At 39.0% G+C, this 18548-nt stretch overlaps 1 protein-coding gene across 1 annotated transcript in view; it reads right to left on the reverse strand.

The window, feature by feature from the left end:
• Positions 1–18548, reverse strand: part of PEX14 (peroxisomal biogenesis factor 14) — a 79425-nt gene that overhangs the window by 23325 nt on the left and 37552 nt on the right. The window lies entirely within an intron of this gene.

The raw sequence follows: 18548 nt of genomic DNA on the forward strand, positions 1-18548 counted from the left end.
CCTGTTCCCGGAAGCCACCGAGTCAACTCTGCTCAGAAAGAACATGGCCACATTTTAAAAGAATCATCATAAAAACCTTCTGGGATCCGATCCAGACTAATGATTCCACCTGTTCAGTCAGTTACATGCAGTGCTGGGTGATTCTTTTATCAAATGTTTGTCCTATATCCTACTCTGTGCTTAGCTGAACACATTTCAAAAAGGTCAAAAAGGCATAGTCTCCTGATCCATTTTCTTTCATACATCTTGGTTCACACGGCACTCATAAGGCTGAGCCCAACCCAACATTTTAACAAAACCTAAGGTCTCAGAAACATCGCTCTGGTTTTTTTACCCTTCATTCACATTAAGACACTATATTTGAATGTAAACATCCTGCTGCTGCACTTCCAGCTCAAACTTTGTGTAAAGGAATCCAAACATCAAAGGGTAAATGACTGGTCTCAACTGTCAGGCCGAAAAATGCAGAAATAAAAGTGATTTGAAAAGTTACTGAAAGGGCTTTGAATTCTTACAGCTTTATTCATCTACGAGACTGTTAATTATACAATTGCAATCTTTAAGAAACATATACTTTAACCCATCAGGGTGACTAAACAGCAATCAGAATGGATAAAGGTGCTCTAACCTCAGTTGCACAGCACTAAAATAAGGAAGGAAAACCCGACTGACAGTACAATGCTAAGGATTACAGTGAGCCAACCAGGAAGGAAAAGGTTAAAATAAAAAGTATTTTGGCATAACAAAGATAAATAAATAAATAAATCTGGCAGCAGTTTCTCTTCCTGGCCAAGCTTTTTGGAGTCTATAATAAAATGAAGTGTAATGGAGGAGAGGAGGGCAATGTCAGAGGGTGAGGGTTTGGGAGAGAGGTTGTTAAGTATCTCCCTCTCCTCAGCTGTGTTTACTCCATTTACAGGACCCCAGGTGATTGATAGACAGACAAAAGAAAAGCAAGCAGATAGTAAGCCCCCTCTGGGAGCATCAGTAAAGGGGATAACTCCTGACATCATCTAGAGCCCCAAACTCTCCTTAGCCACTTGTAATTAAAAAGACAGAGCAAGATATGCAAACCAGAGAAAAAGTAAAAGAGGATTTTTTTTTATTTATTATTAACATTTTGTTGGAACAGTAGAGTGCAATAAGGACTCTCAGAGCCGTTAAAAGTCGTCGGGTGACCTGCAGACCCCTATTTCCCAGAGCCTTGTATAAAATTGAATTTTTTAAACATAAATTACACGTAATGACGACACTGTAAAAACTAACAGTAATGGAAAGCTGTGCTGTATTTCATTAGCCTGTATTATTCCGTGCCACCTGATCCAGCCGGGCCTTGTTTATGAGTTAGTGTGTTAGCAGATGCCGATGGAAGCATTTGCTTCGACCTTGCTCTTCTCATTGGGGCATGAAATTACGACGGCAGCACCTTGATATTACAGCCATAAATACAGTAAACTGCAAATTTAAGCCAACGGCTCCTATTGTCTCTGAACATAAAGCTGATCGGTATTTATTTAAAAGGAGAACGAAAAAAAATATTATATATCACCTTGTTTATGGGTCCAGTCTCCCCCCCCTTCCCCTAATCTGCCTTATTCACTTGGTTAAATACTAAACAAACAAACTAAATCCTCCCTATTTTCTACTGATTAAATATTCTTATGAAATGAGTATTGTCTTCTGAAAACTGGATCAAAGTATTTTCACTCTGAATAAGAAAGGGCAAGCAACTTGCTTAGCATGTCTTGGAATGGAAAAAACAGGAACAAGTACCACAACTTTTCTTCTCAGTTTTCTATATATGAGAAGTTCAAACTGTAAAATGAAAAAGTTGCTTCTGATCACTCATTCACATTTATGTGTAACATGTATGTGTATGCACATGAGAAAGAGAAATACATTTCCTTCCAGTTGTTTTCTATTCTAAAGTACCTCCCTTGTTAATACTATTTCAAAACAAGGAGGAAAGATATAGAAAAAAAAATTGCAGTAAGATTAATGGGAGGGGAAAAAAAGTGCATAGGATTCCTTCTCTGAGGCAGCAGACATCAGGGAGAATGCCTCATTTTCCTATAGGCATTTTGGGTAAATACCCCTGTTCACTGACAACATACCCACTAAAATTTATTAGAGGGGAAAAAATCAAACACAAAGGCAAAAGGACATTGTAACATCACAAAGCATATCACAGCATAAATCACAGCATTGTAAGTCAGTGCAAAATGTATTTATTTCACTGGTAGTTTCAAGGCAGGGAAAATACAGTTTCACTTGTAGTAAGAGAGGTCAGGTCTTCCTATTCTAATGTAAAGTAAGCTCCTTGCTTATATGAAGTATGTTATCTCTGTTCCACATAGAGAAAAAAAAGGAAGGGATACCTTAAGTAAAAGGTCCCAATACTAAGCTATATATTTCAGGGGCCAAAGCACTAAGAGGAGAATACGAGGAACAACATGCAGGATGAAGTGGCTGGATAATGGGACTCAGACTCGGGATTCTGAAATGCAAAAGTCCTATTAGATGCAGTGCTATCACAGCCTTAACAGGATTTGGATGCCTCATTTTTTAATTAATCTATAACAAATCTTCGGGTAGCAGACAGCATAATTCAACAGACACAATTTTTGCTTCACAAAAAGTTCAGATTAGAAAAAAGGCAGACAGCAACATGACTCTAAATCAAACAAGACATGTCCAGAAGACCTCAATAACCTGAATTACAGAACCAGAAGTTTTGTTACAAAGCCCAGTTAAATTCCTACACAACAAGCATATGCAAAACACAGTGAAACTTCAATCTTGGGTATCTTCTTCCAAAGACCTGTCTATTACGGAGTCATTCTACGAATAACATTATCAGCAAAAAAGACAGAAGAAATAAGTCTTTCTGTAACATAAAAATCTCCCCTTCTAAAGACAGGGGGAAATTTTATTTTATCATCATCTGTGGGTTTTATTTTTAGGTCTCTTGCCTTCACCTTTTCCTTTCTATCATCATACAAGCAGAAGAACAGTACCTGATAGAAAGCCTCCTTTGAATGGACAATGGTAAAGTCCACCTGTCTATTGCACCACTAGTGATGAAGAAGAGACAATGGATGTGACTAACTGGAAACCAATGTTGTAATACAGTAACACAGGGCATCCAATTCAGCCAGTACATGACATGAGAACACTACATAGAGAACAAAAACCTCTGCATATCTGAAATTATTTCAAATTAGTATCTACCTTGGGGTTTGAAGGCTTTGAAGACTCTATGCCAGGATGCCAATTCCAAGGTAGTTTATCAGGAATAGAACATAACCAAGGCTCTGACATATGTTTAAAAGAAGCCCATATAGGGCAGAAAGTCCAGATAATGGAAGAGACACTACTCTAGTAACCACAGTGCTGTCATAATTTGTTATCACAACTGACAACCTCCCTAGAAATAAGACTATGCATTCAGAGAAAACAAGCATTAGGTACACTAAACGGGTAAGTTTCCAAGCATACCCAACCTGTGATCTGGCAAATGCTTGTTGTTATTCCTGCAGAGAAACAAGTCTCATGGTGATGGTTCCTGATCCTCATTACTTGTATTATAATACTCCTTAGAGGCCCCAAAAGGCATTCACTGTGCAGGTATTGTGCCAGGTACTGTGCAGAAACAAGAGTAAAAGGCAGTCAGACCTAAAGCGTTCAACAGTCTATGTGAAGGAAAGACAGGTTGGAAAGAAAACCACTGCACACATAAATGAAGTAACTTACCCAGAGTACACACCAGGTCTATGAAATTTCCTTTCTATTAAATTGGGAACTACAACAAAAAACATTCTATAAAGGTGAAAGGATATTAATTACTACTACAAGTTCATTTCCAAAAGTAGAACAGTTTGGTACACGGCACTTCAAAAACCTAGAAACTAAGCTTCATTACCAAAACTTACCACGAATTTTAAAAACAGCAGTGTCAGAAAACATTTGAGCTTCAGATCCATTTACTTTGTGTGAAAGAAAAATATTTTGTTAAGCAGCTTGTTGAGCAATAGTAACAAAATGATTGGCCTTTGGCTACTCTTTGATCTGTGATACTATCTTTAGGAGCTTTTAAGGAGAAAGCCAGAGGTTGTCTTAAATTCAGGTAAGGTAAAACACTGGCAATATAGGAGGTTTGGTTTTGATCTACCTTCAGAACTCCGACTTTAAACTGCATTTCCAACAACTTGAACCAGCACGTCACAAGAATTACAGCACTAAAGTAGAAGGAGCTGGCCTGGAGGATCGACAGTCAACCAGACATCTGTAACTCCAACATCTCCTTTGCTATTGCAGCAAAGAATAACCAGGCCTTTCAGTGGTATGGGCCAGAATACAGTCCATATTAGATTTGACCTAGCAGACCGGCCCTAAGGTGGAATAACTCCAGATTAGAAGTCACTGCTGAGCTGTTATTACTGGACTATGCTGGCCTGCAACTCTAGAACCAGACTCTCTTTCTCCCCAACTTGGTGTTCAAAAGAAAGGAATTGTGGAAAAGAACAGCAATTTCAAGCCATTATAGGGAATTCTTTAACCAGATTTGTCAGAATATCAGAAGGATTACTTGGTTTTATACATAAGAATGAGAAAGTCTGTCCTCATGCACCATTCCCAGTTCCTTGTATTACTCTGGAATTACTGATTGCCCCAAACACACTAACAAGAGCATCTGGATATTTTCTACAGTAGACAATACCTGTCAGAGAGTAGCTTCTGCAGACTAAGATTAACTGCAATGTAAAGAGCAACTTGCCTCAATGTTATTTATTTCCTCTTTCACTTTCACAACTTTAAACTTTAGAAAGGAACAAAACAAACCCATTAGTCCAGACTTATCACATGAAAAATCATATAAAGTGTATACCAAATAAAGTTTTAGTGTTTGAAGAACACACAGAACAGAACATTGAATATGCAGTACAACAGTGCATACTGCGCACTCTCTCTGTCAGGAAGTTGCTGTAAGAAGCATGGAGAACAGTAGCTACAGCTGCATGTTTCAAAGAAAATGTAAAAATATATGGAGGTATGTATGGGAAAAATAAATGGAAATGTAAAAAACCCAACACTGGGTGAGGAGCCATGAACACAGGAGTCTAAGTCCTTTTTCTGACAGTATTTTCTCACAACCTTATAGAGTGTCTTTGCTCCTCTAACCCAGTTTCTCTGAAGTGGAATCAGTGTTAGACACCTAGGAGTCAGGTATCATCGCACTGCGAAGATAAGCTCAATTAAGGAAAATACACCTAAATACTACATATTTGATTATTATGGTACAAATGTTTCAGGTAAATCTGGTTTGCACTTCCCCCAGAAAGACAGAGACGCTAATACACTATTATAAAAAGACATGTCAGCAAGTATTCATTACAGATTATAAATCACCCTCGTTCTTCTTTCTTTTGTTTTAGAGAAATTTTTTTACATGCCATTAAAATATTGTTTGCTGAATGCTACTACAAAGCTAGCCACCTGTAAAATTAAAGGCTGATGCTGCCAATAACAGTGTTGAAATACCTTCTGTTTAAAAGGCAAACCTACTTTGTAATTTTTAACACAACTGTATAAATATTTCTCCACCCACCCTTCACAATTTTGTTGGTTACATCGCGTCCATTTAGACAACAACCATCTATGTCACCACACAGGATGTTAATCTTGGGTGGAGAAGAAAGAAACAATAGCAAATGAACTTTTAAGAAACCAAGATTACACATTCAAGCAGGGTCCTTCATGATAAAAGAAGAGTGAAGACAAAAAACATTAGAGGACAAGTCAACAAAATAGCAGAAGTTTCAAAAGACCATTTTTCATCTTTTGGTTTGTTTATTGTTATTTTTTTCTCCCCATGTGCCTTCAACAGCTCTTCAGAGTTCTGGAGAAAATTAAAGGAGTCTGGATTAAACGCCCAAAGGACGACTAATGCTAACAATACTAAAAATAATGAGGTTAAGTGGTGGAAAAACTACAGTGACCACACATGGAGAACTGGAGTGGTAAGGTAGAAAAGGAGTTTCATCATTGCTCCCTCGGGACATGCACAGAACATACTAACTGCTTCTAGTTCTCTAGGGTTCTGATTACCATGCCAAACACACCTCCAGAGTTTCCTTATTAGTATAATAAAAAGCCTCTACACATTTGGGTTCTATTCCCAGCCTTGCTATTGACCTTGTGTAGGTCATTTAACCTCCATCTGCCTCAGTTTCTACATCTGTAAAACAGGAATAATATTACATGCTATCCTTTGTAAAATGTTTGAGACTGACACAATTACCACGTACAAAGACTAACTGACAGTTTTGAGAATCTATACATACATTATATGCGTTTGAGCTAGGTAAGGCATTTGCAACAAATAATTTATTCAAGTAACAAGTGTATCCTTTTTTTTGTTCTTGTAGATCATCTTTGGAAATACTTCCAGATATCTGACTCTCACAAAACTACACAAGGACTCAAATTCATGCTTTGCTTTGGCTGCTAAAATACATGGCATTTCTCTGGTCTCCTTTCAGTCAAGTGTTGCCCTCAAAATCCAATCACTGGAGTTGAATGTTCAAAACGGAAATACTGAAATATCCATTTTTTTAACACTGTCTGTTGTCTTCTAGAGCCTCACAAAAGTTCCAGCCCAGGAGTTAAAATGGGAGTGGTGACACAGAATTCACATAGAAACTGGAGTGAAGATTAAGAAACATTTATGGGCATGTTCCTGCAACATAACACAAGTCAGATCAGTAGGTGAAGCAGCTGAAGCAGCTGAAAACCTCGCTACTAATATCAACTCATACTGTATGAGGATAGCTCTTGGAGTTCCAGGACTAGGAAATACTCCTTAAACAGAGGAATCATCTCACAAACAAGGGAGCGAATAAAAATGGGAAGATACATTCTTATGTAGTGCCCAGAAGGGAGTATCTCCTTCCTGGGGTGCCCGAAGAGCTTTTCACAGTCAGGGTCAACGATGAAGGGCCAAGGATGCACTTTGCAGATCCCTCTCTCTCCACATAATTTTGCACACTAGTCTTGAAGTATAGGAATCAAGCCAGGCACAGGTAGGACGACACTGCTGCAGGAGAAGCGACTGTTTGACATGCTGTTTAAGGGGCAGACCTCTGAGCAGCAGCTTCGCCCTTGGTCCCCCAGGGATGACACAGCCCCCACGCTCCTGAGTGCCAAGTCCAATGACCAGACAGAACAACTTACCGTTTACTGTCACCGCAGTAGGTGAAGCTCACCAAAAGGACTCTGATTCTTTTCTTCCCCCATTTCCTCCCTGGTTTTCTTTTACTGCTACTCCTGTCTGTCTCAGGTGGCCTAGCATGAAAAAAGCTCTCCTTTTGTGATGCAATATCTGGGACCAGGTGAGGCCCTGACTCTGCACATAACCTAACAAATGGGCAAGAGCAGCTTGTGTTCTTATTGACAGTGCACGTGCTAGTAAATACCAGCCTCCAGGGTATTCTCAGTAAACACACAGCCATCCCTAGCTTCTAAGATACACACACGCGCGCAAGCACTTGCTTTACCCGACACTGAACTCACACCTCACAAACAAATTATTTAACTACTCTATCCCCCAAGGAAGACAGTGATCATTTCAAATGCAGCTCCCTGCTCGTCTCTCACATACACGCAACGGCCTGATAGGTTAAATGCTGCCATTTAATTACAGTAATGGAACCTGCTATTTTTTGGTTCCCTTGAATCCTCTCTCGCTCTCTTTTTTAAACACATACAGAGTCATCTTTTAAACATGTATTTTATATTTCTGAGTTTAACAGCTGCATTCTTCTAGTTACTTGAAGAGCAGGAGCAATGATATTCTGATACTCTTCTCTGTATCTCTGAGCAGCTAGCCTTCTAAATGCTACCTAAAAAGGAAGACAGGTTGGGGGAGATCCTGTAAGAAGGGATACACACTAACACTGCAGAGGCCAATCTGCCTCTTCATTTACTTAGATGGTTTGCGTTGATGTTATTGAAGAAAACTAGCTTAACATCTCCCACCCCCCCCAAGCAGCTGGGGCCTGGAGAGGATAAACACGAAAATGCTTTAAGTAATTTTACTGAAAATGCTATAAACATCAGCACATCACACTGACACTATGGTTATATTTATATATATGACTGGAAGTCAGAATTATCTAACTGTTCTTAATACACCTGACTCAGTTTCCCTATCTAAAATGGGGATGCTCTTTCCTCTGTTTCCCACTGAAATCTGAAGTTTACAAACTGTTTGGAGAATGTAAAGGTCTAACAAAGAAGAATAAATGTAATCAGAAGTACATTAAATTGATCTTACAATCTTGCCGTTCCACAAAAGGTGTCACAAGCTTAGTCAGTTAATATTTGTAGAGTACTTAGAATATGCAAAGTGGTACAGAAATATGGGATATATGTTTGCTAAATTCTTGAGCATGCTGCAAAACACTTTTTCTTCTTAAGTGAATTCAGGAAGGGGGCTGTAGGTGGCCAAAGGCTAGAAGGTTTTACAGTTAGTTATTATTGAAGGAGGACACATAACACAGTACTACATGAGTAGCACAGTAACTATTTGTAGATTTTACATTTCGTATTGCATGGCAATTAGAAAAAATCCAGAAGCAAAGCATAAGTACTTCCAAGTCAGAATAAATTCTTACCTATGCTAAGGCCACAACACTCCTAGAAAAATACCCATATTACAGCTGTCCTCAGCTTTATTTGTCCTCTAAATGTGAAAAGCTTATTTATTTGTTCCGTAGCAGTTGGCTCACAATCAGCCAGCCAGCCATGCAGGGATATTGCCCGTCTTCATTCTCTGGTACGGATATCCACTGGTGTCTCTTAAGGATGGAATCTTAAAAGGTGAGGCAAGGCAGAGACAAAGACAAATTTAATTTTATCACCATAAAAAGGGACATTTCCACATGGGCAGCAAGGACATGAATATCATGTGTATGCGGGGGCGGGGGGGATTATAAACGCATTTTTGGCGAAATTCAATAAAGCTGATTCCACTGCATAAGGTCAGCAATTTACTTTTAAAAAATGATATGATTGCAACTTTTAATATAACCCATGTATTTGCTGCAAGATGCTCTAGAAGATTGTGTAATGTAACCACCCGACCTCTCCACAGGAGCAGAGATCACCCCATTTACCCTTTATTGTCTTGCTAAAAGCAATGCACATTTGCACGGTATGACAAAGTCAACAGCTTTTACTTCAGAGAGCCTCCGATTTCATTGAGAATGAATTCTCTGCTCTCTTCCTGCGGGAGTGGAGTCTTGCTTTGATGAGGTTCCATCAGAAAGAATAGGAAAGAAGGAACCAAAAACTCAATTCCCCTTTTTGCTAAGGAAAGAATGATTGCACTACAGATTAAAATTAAGAGGGACCAGTGTAACAGAAAAGCAAACAGTAGAATTTCATGTTCACGGGCACCCAAGACATAGTTTTAAACAGAGTAGAAATGTTGTCTAAGAGAACCTAGAGAATTATCTCATACAGGAACTTATTTTATCTTTCCTAGCAGAAAAGTATCATTAGGTCTGAGATGGATTTCAGCAGAAGAGCAACACAGATTATCCTAATTACACTCCTTGTTTTAGCCCCAAGAGAGAAGGCTGTCTCTTTAGACTTAGAATACCAAGTTCATTCACAGAGCTGATCAGGAACTGAATTCCTTTACTTGCTCCAGGAAGACTGTGGGGAAACCCTGGGCTGGATGACCATGAAGAGCAAATTCCTTCTATCACAAAAATATTTTTATACAAACGTACATAGATCTCTTCAACTGTCTCAAGGTGAAGCTTGCTTCAAAGGTCAAAGCTGCAGGGCTGGATTAGGATTGCACGCAACCTGCCTGAGCCTTGACATTCTGACATTCTAAAGTTTGCAGCTCTCCCCTCCCATACACAGCTGACGGAAGTAAATTCTCAACCTCTCTGCAAGTGTGGCTTTTACTGCAGCAAGCAACTTCAAAAATCACACACTGCAGCACCAAGAACTCCAAAACAAGCATATCAAAGCAGTTTATAAACATAGCTAACATAAATCTTACTAAGTCAATAATGCAAAAGTGGTAATTAACCCCATTTTACAGATCGGCAAGCTGAGAACAAGTAACTTGCCCAAAGCCAAGCAAGCAGTCATATCTCAGATCTCCAATAACTGCTCTTAGATTATAACTACAGAAGTGACTTTCTTTTGGCACTCTGCATTTACTTTCACTTGAAAACATAATAAATAAATTATTAAATTTACAGGCCAGAGTTAGGGTCTGGGTCTTTTTTGCCTATCACTAAGGCTAACAATTTCAGGGCTCTGAATATAACTGACTATTTTAGCACTGTATTCTAGAATAGACTTCAACTAACTCTGCTGTAATCATATTGTTTTTCAATGCTACCAGGAATGGAAACATTATTTTGACAGTAAACAAGGCAGACATGACTCAAAACACACTCGGTGAGCAACAGGAGTTAATTTTGCAAAGCCATTTTTAACGGCTCTTTTACATTACATAGTTACTGTCAGATAGCCAAGTGGAGAGACATCATTAAACCCATGACATTCCAATTATTTGTTAAAATTAAGCTTACAACCAATATTTTGTAGCATGCACAACTTCCTGAGCACCAAACTGGTCTGTTCCAATTTATCAATAATTTTCAAGCTACAAAAACATGGCAAAGGTGATTCTGGACTCTTCGCTGAAATCGTGAGGAATTTCTGTGGCCCAATAGAAACAGAAGATGTAGCAGACTGTTTACCCAATATACTCTAAATGAATCACCTCTCTTGTTCTGTGGCATATAGATCTACATGGTTCAAGATCACTGTAGGTTGAGCCTGAAGTGAGAGAGGAAGGATATTACCACTAATGTGACTTGTATCCTCTCTCATAGAACACATATATAGGCATTTAGAAGACGTAAAATTTGAGAGTCGCTTCCTCAATGTTTTCTTCACAACATCGTTAAACATCAAAGGAGTGCCTCTTGTCATGCACCTTCTCAACACTTCACACAGAAAGCAAAGAGAAAGTCACTGCGATTTTCATGTTTTTAATATTAAATAGCAGATCTTGTATCAAAGCACTTTAAAATAATCTTGCTTAAACCAATACACTGTGAAGATTAGTAGGCCGTATGTTTTCCATGACTTTTGTCTTCTCCTCCCTTTAAACAGGCCCAAGTAGGACTTTTTGCCTCATGTTCAGCAACATACTGTGTTCACAGCCAGTAATCTAGAGTATTCAAGCCAAACGTGCAAGAACAAAACAGCGCAAGATAACAAACTTGTTGGAGCTATCCAGTAACAACGATGATATATTTTCCTAGTAGTGAAAAGCACTTATATGAAAGAATTCTTTAGTTCCAAGTAGAGCTCATCAACAAACTTCTAGGATGTATTTTTTTCATACAGAAAGTTTCTTCAAAAACTCCCAAAATGTTCTGGAGAAAAGTAATGATTTCATAACAATTCAAAAACCTTTTTTTTTCAAATATTTTCACTGTAATATTATAGTACATATTATATTATTCTATCAATCTCTTTTAGTATCAGTTACAATATTAAATACTCCAGTCTAATCAATACAGAGTGATCTGACAGGTCTATAATATTTCATTTTTAAAAAAAAGTCTGCAATTTTATATGTTAATCCCTATTTAATATAAAAACAAATTTCCAAGTATCAGAATTTCCAGTGGGATAGAAATGTATTGTTCAACCTAGTTTCTAGATACCATTGAGCTATAAAACTCAATTGTTATAAAACAATGAAATGTACATGAAGTACAATGCTCTTCTAAAATAACAAACTCCTTTGTAAGTAACTATAGTTTCTATCAAACACACACACACTTTTCTTAATCATCTGGCTATTAAAAACATTAAAAGGTAGGAAAAAGAAAGGATTGCCTTCCTTTGTACACTGCATTACATGGCTAGTTACGCCTAAACTAATGTCAGGTGTTTTTCTGCCCTTTCGTGAATCACTAGTGACTGGCACAAGAGTCAAAGATGAGATAGGAACTTATTTCTCCATGTAGACAGGGACTAAATAGATTACTTTTTCCAAACTTCCTTCCAAATCTTGAGGAATGATAGTGAAGGCTTTCTATCAACTATATTTTCTTCCAAAACCCCTGACAACTCCAAAGAATAGCCATATCTGATTCCCCAGGATGTCCTATGGTCAACCAGTTTATCACATTTTGTTAGCACTACTGTTGCAGTTCTCTTCTTGCCAAAGAAGCCAAGAAAATCTGTAAAGTTCTTGACAAGTTCAGATGTCATGAACAGTAGTAAAATTGATGGGGGAAAAGAGTCAGCATGATGAATAGGCTGGTCTGAACAGCAAGTGACAGATATGCAGACGGAAGACTGGGAGACATCTCCTTCACAGCAGATAGATAGAGAATCTCAATCATTTTCAGGAAGAAAGAAAGAAAGCAACTAATGAAAAATACAGAACTGTGGAACTAATTTCTGGATCATGAGCACCTCTATTCTTCAGGATTATGAGATTCCAGCAGTAGAAATCTTTCCTGTATATTGAACATTATCAGCACCGGGCAAACATAGCAGAGTGCCAAAAACAGATGTGACTACCGATAATGCTTATTCAGATAGGAGCTGTTGCGAGTTTGTTAGCAATGAAAGCATTCGTTCTCTCACTCTTCATTCTTCAGAACCCTAATAAGTTCCTTGGGAGACAACCAGATTTCTCCATTTATGCAGGGTTGTATTGACCCAAAGCTTGGATGGGAGACATCTAAAGAACAAACTGGTTGCATGAACAGGTGTAGGACATATTTGTCTTTAACCTAAGCAAAATATTAAAAGGCACATTAGCTGTCTTTCAAAGTCATAAACAGAGGCCTAAGCATCTTTAGTAATTAAATATCCCATAGCGCTTTTCAAGAATCTTAGTAAATTTTTTACTCAGTAATTACATTTTCTATCCCTAAAGCTCCCTCTGCAAGATCACTTAGATATTCTTCATTTCCTCTCCTAAAAACCACATAGTGATGTTACGCAGCTGCTGTCCTCTACCTCACAGGTGGATGCTTTTTAGTGGAAAGCACAGTGAGATCTAGATGACCCTATACACACCATCAAACATGCTCCATGCAAATAGCTGCAAAGTTTCAGTGCTTAATGAGTACAATGTGCTCCAACATCCTCCAATGAAAAGCATCATGAAAATGTAGAATGCATTGACTTCCGTTTAACCGGTACAGTCATTTCTGTAAGTCTACACAAGCTGTTAGACCTACTTTATGCTACTTGAACGCCTGCTGCAAACTTCTCTAATAATCAGAAAGCACACCCTCCCTGGTTCTACCTATGCTAGTGAACTTTAATTGTGTGTTAAAGTAATTTGTTCTAGATGCTTAATATACTAAGTATATTCTTGCAATAAATTTTTGTTATCAATATCTGAATTCCAGGTCTCACTTGTACCTTTGCAAGTGCAAGTGATGAGGTCTGTCCAGGCACTGGCGTAAAACGCTTATTAGACAGCTAGAGAACAAGTTACCTGATCTGCAAGTACAAAACAGGACAAGCGCTTACTCACACTATCAGTTGTGCAGTGAAGTTAAGTCTTCACTCCTTTTCTTCACCATCTCTTAAATACGTATCTTGTTGGCAAGTTTGAAGAGAAGGACAAGTCATCTAGCATTCCTTGAATACAGTCTACACGTACAGCCTAATCACACATTCTTGTAACAGTTTGGCCCAAATAGGTATTTTGACAGCACAACTTACTAACTATATTTTTGGTATGAGTTGTCACTGGACTCTGTTGGCTTGCATTGTATTTTCTTCTCAAGGAAAAGCTTTGTAAAAACTGTTCCAGCTTCACTGAGACATGTTAAAGAATTAATTACAAAGTAAAGCTGAAGGAGAAAATTAATTCTGGAAACACAAGAGGTTACTTTTCTTTTCCTCCCTTTTCTGGAAGTGGGGGAGGAAAGGCAGTTATTTTCATCTTCATGCTGGGGGCAGGAGTTGGGAGCTGTCCAGTCGATAACCTGGCCATCAGAACAAGGTTTGTAATTAAAAGGTCAGTGACCTGGAAAGCTAGGGCCTCACTCTCAGGGCTTCTCAGTAATGACGGCGCTATTAAATTAAGACTGTTATGAAATCAATGCTAAAAAAGCTTTCATGGTAACGAGATTCCATTCAAGGACATGCAAACTGCCTCATGAAATGGACTTAAATTATAAAAAAGAAAAGTAATAAAAGAGGGTTAAATTGAAATCTGCTGAAGAATTTACTTTCTTCAAAGCCCTCCAGCAGCGGGCTGTGCTCCCTTCTCTCAGGTCCTCAAGGTGATCCACTTGGGTTTCTTTGGCAAAGGAGAAAAGACAGGGAGGGGTTCAACTTCCAAGAATGCAGACTACAAAAAGAGGAAGAAAATTAAGCCAGTTTTCTACTAGAGATTCTGGGTCTGACAGCATTTTTTTCCAGGGAATCAATTGTCTTTGAGCTCTGACTGGGAAGGGGCATGTACAATTAAATAATTTATTCATCTCTTCAGAAATCATGAATGCCTGGCACCTTGACACTGGCAAAATTTTCTGGAACTCTGATGCACTGCAAAAAACTGCAAGGCCTACAGGAAAACTTTGTGTGGTAACTCACTTCCTACCAGCTAAAGTAATGAAACAGCCTAGTAGATACAGCATGTAAAAGGGCAACACTTTCAGCAACCTCCAACTCATCTCACCAAGCAAGAGTGCGACTGCTTTTGGAAGCGTGTAGCCCATTATGTTACATATATATATATACAAAAGACCAATCTCAGGCAGCATATCTTCTGATGAGTGTACAGTATTCTGGGTGGATATTCTCCCAATATAACTCAACAATTATAGATCTACTTGCCCTAATGCACTTCTGTTCTCCCATCACTATAATTTCTGAGCTCCTCATATGCTTTTGTCTGTTCCCACAATCCCATTCTGGGAAGGCATTACTGTACTTGTTTTACAGATGAAGAGAACAAGCAACTAAGAAAGAAGTTTTTCATCCAGGATTACACAATAAGTCTGTAACCTAGCAGTTTTTCCTTTCCCTGCCCCAAAAGACTAGCACCCTGAAAAATAGAGCTCCACATGTATAGTGCACTTCCACCCCCTTTCTCTATCTTGCCAGAAGTTACAGATTCAGAGTACACAAAATTAACAAGCCACATGAGTTACCGGATGGGTAACTGAGCAGTATAGGACATCTGAGGCACAACAGTTAGATGACAGACACATTTCCACAAGGGTTTAAACCCCACATGCTGTCTAATTACTCCCAAGGCGCCGCTGATTCTGTGGCATGTCATCAGCAGAATCAGCGAGTTGGACAAAAAACAAACAGCATCTTTTTTTCCTTTCTTTTCTTTCAGATACTCTGAGGGGAAACAGCTGTTTTTCCCTTCATCTGAAGAAGTTCATGATAAAAAGGAGGAAATGTCATAAATTACACAAAATGCCAGTGTAAGCTTCAAAGAAAATGATAAATGATTCTAATAACTTCATGTTTCTCATTAATGCCTCTGTATTTGGGAGTTTAAAAGTGCTTAAGACAACAGAGAAATCTCATCCAACTTTTGAAAGACCTTTTACAAATCCAGGACACCCTCACTCTCCCAACTGTCATCAACGCTATCATCCCATGTTCCAGAGAGAGCAGTCCAGCAAACCCCTGACCTGCAAGTAACCAGGAAACCCTACTTTCAGCCTCTGCAACTACTCTTTCACAAGAAACCAAACCCAGTCCAGCTGATGATCCTGCAGAAGCTTTCATTTCTCACCGCACTGAAATGTATTAAACAAAATCCAGTTCCTGTATTAAATATTAAATAATATTAAAAGGAAATAAAATTTGATTGGCCTTTTTCAGGAAGGAGATGCTTATAAAAAAAGAAGAAAAAATTACAATTCAAGGCGGAACCATCTCTGCAAGTCTCAGAAGCGAAATTTCTTAGGCAAAGTCAGGATTGCAGGACCTGAAAGCTCGCCCGCAGCTAATGCTCCAGTCCTACCCCTGTAGCTTACATAGGCTGTAGCTGGGGTAGTGGAAGGCTCCTGCATGGGTAGGGCACCTGGTCTTTTCCCTCCGCATTCACAGACACAAGGTGATCCAGCACCATCCTCTCCACTGCGGGAGTTTTTAACCAGACTTAGTGGGGAGTCACAGACTTCTCCTGTATGGTTCCATGAAAGTAACTACAAAAGACAAGTGCATACATGGTGTACAACTATCTATAGATATGAAAAGTCCCCTCCACCAAACTTATTCCAGGGTCCATAAAAACATCTAATGCAATTTCTGCTTGAAGAAACCTGAGTCACAGTAACTGTGAAAAAAATACAAGGGTACCTCTGTATTATTTCCTACAAAGATAATTTTAAAAGAGACTCTTGTAAGTGAAATGGCTTCTCTATAGAAAATGCTTTTTCGACTGGCAGTGAGGACTCCTCTACCAGACAGCCTAACTATCTGTAAAATGGGGATAAACATTATCATTGGGATGACAATGACTGTATATCAGAGAATAGGGGGAACAGTCTACCAAGCCATGTAATCCCTCATTTACTCAGGACTAAACTAGCCACAACATCTACGTCGTAAGAATAATTACCTCCATCTGCTAGACCACATAGGTACCATGACAGCATGTACCTTCTGCTCTCGAGCACTGAACAGAGGTCATGTTGTAAGCTCAGTGGTCAGATTCCATACAGACGTATTTCCAGTGACTGCTGGGTACAGGCACTACTGGACCCTGTTCCTTCCTATCTCCTACTGTTAAGTTTTCAAACAAACAATTAGCACAAAGGGAAGGAGGGCTAATTAACAAACAGGAACAAACAAACAGCTCTACAAAACCATTTCTGCTCTTTAGTAATTATTAGCCAAGTAATTCATAAGAAGTATTAGTCAGGCCACAGTTTCTCTCTGCCTCCACCTCTCCATCCTTCCTCTTCTCCCAGTCAGGGATTTATTAAAATTAAACAGATTAGATGGAGCTCCTGATACTAAAAACTGTTCGGCAAAGCCTGCGGTGGGGAAGTGCAGAGCAAACACCAGAGACATTTGTCTCTAAATTGCTCTAAATACCTTCTGCAAATGAAATTCTAACCCAGCTGTGTTGAGAGAGAAAATGAGGAATAACTGGTCATTGTCAGCACAGAAGAAGATCAGGCAGTTATAATATTGCACGATATACTGGGGGCTAAGGATCTCTCAGCAACAATAGATTTTGTATCAGGTTACCCCGGGTAATCAGCACAGCTTTTAGGCTCAGCTTTCCCTTGCTTCATTGCTTCGATGATAGAGTTGAAATCCCCAAGCTTTTATGATTAATTACTCCCTGTAGGTCCACATATTTCAAGGAAAAACTCATGGAGCACAGTGGCCAACAGGCTCCAAATTTTAATGCCATCCTGATGGCAGGGCAGGGCAAGCAACATACCTATGTGATTGGAACGTTCTCTAACTGGCACTAGGACAAGCAGTGAGAGGATCACACTCAAAATGATGTACCCATGAACTACTTGTCATGACATCATTGCTAAAACACAAGGCTGCCATTCCCTTCTAGGTCCTTTGCTATTCAAGATGAGCAAAGTGGTGCACGTACTTGAACTCTCCATCTCATGACATCAGGTCTCAGGCATCTCAATAAACAGTTCATAACCCCAAAGAGAATAATACATATTTGAAAAGTAGGCTTGCCTACTTTTCAAAACTCAAGATCTTTAGCTGTAGAATTTGACATACCCTGAAGTACTTACAACTTCAATGTGTAAGTGGGTCACTCCCCTCTGAAGTTTGGAGCTTGTATTTTCAGTACCATTCCAACTGCTTAAAGTGCTCCATAGTGCATATAATTAACTCCAAGGTAAGACTGTCCTTATTATTTACATCTTGCAGTAAGGATCTAAGCAATATGGTCCCAGGAGGGTAGCATAATATGGAGTGAACTTCACCTGAAATGCACTGTAAGTTGTGGACTAAAAACTTTAGAAAGAAAAAAAAAAAAGAACAAAAGATAGCTCCACTATGAGTCAGAAAGTAAAATAAATTCTCAGTAGGCAATGGCCAAACTATGTTCCATCTGTCTAAGACGATATAGGATTTGTCAGGATCTGTTCTATCCCTGCTATAGAAAAGGGCTAAACTCAGTCAGTAGTTTACCATTTCAGCCTGAAAGTCAGGTTGATCCCAAGCTTGACCTTAACCTGACCTTGTTTACTTTCACTAAGTCCTTTGCCCTTCATTTCTCTCTCTGGCTCTCTTCGGAAACATTCGACCTTTCCACCTAGAAGCTGGTCATTGTAAAGCCAATGTCACTGAGGTTAGGACTGACCAACTAGTCCACAACTCTAAACTGTCCTCATTGCAGAAAAGAGCTGGTAGTTAACCCAAAAACTTCCAATGTGTCTTCTGTATTCTACAATTCCACATCTGGTGCCAATATTGCTCTAGTCAGTTTGGAAGAAAAGAGACTGATATTT

The sequence above is a fragment of the Haliaeetus albicilla genome, chromosome 4 (genome assembly GCF_947461875.1).
Source record: "Haliaeetus albicilla chromosome 4, bHalAlb1.1, whole genome shotgun sequence".
Taxonomy (NCBI): Eukaryota; Metazoa; Chordata; class Aves; order Accipitriformes; family Accipitridae; genus Haliaeetus; species Haliaeetus albicilla.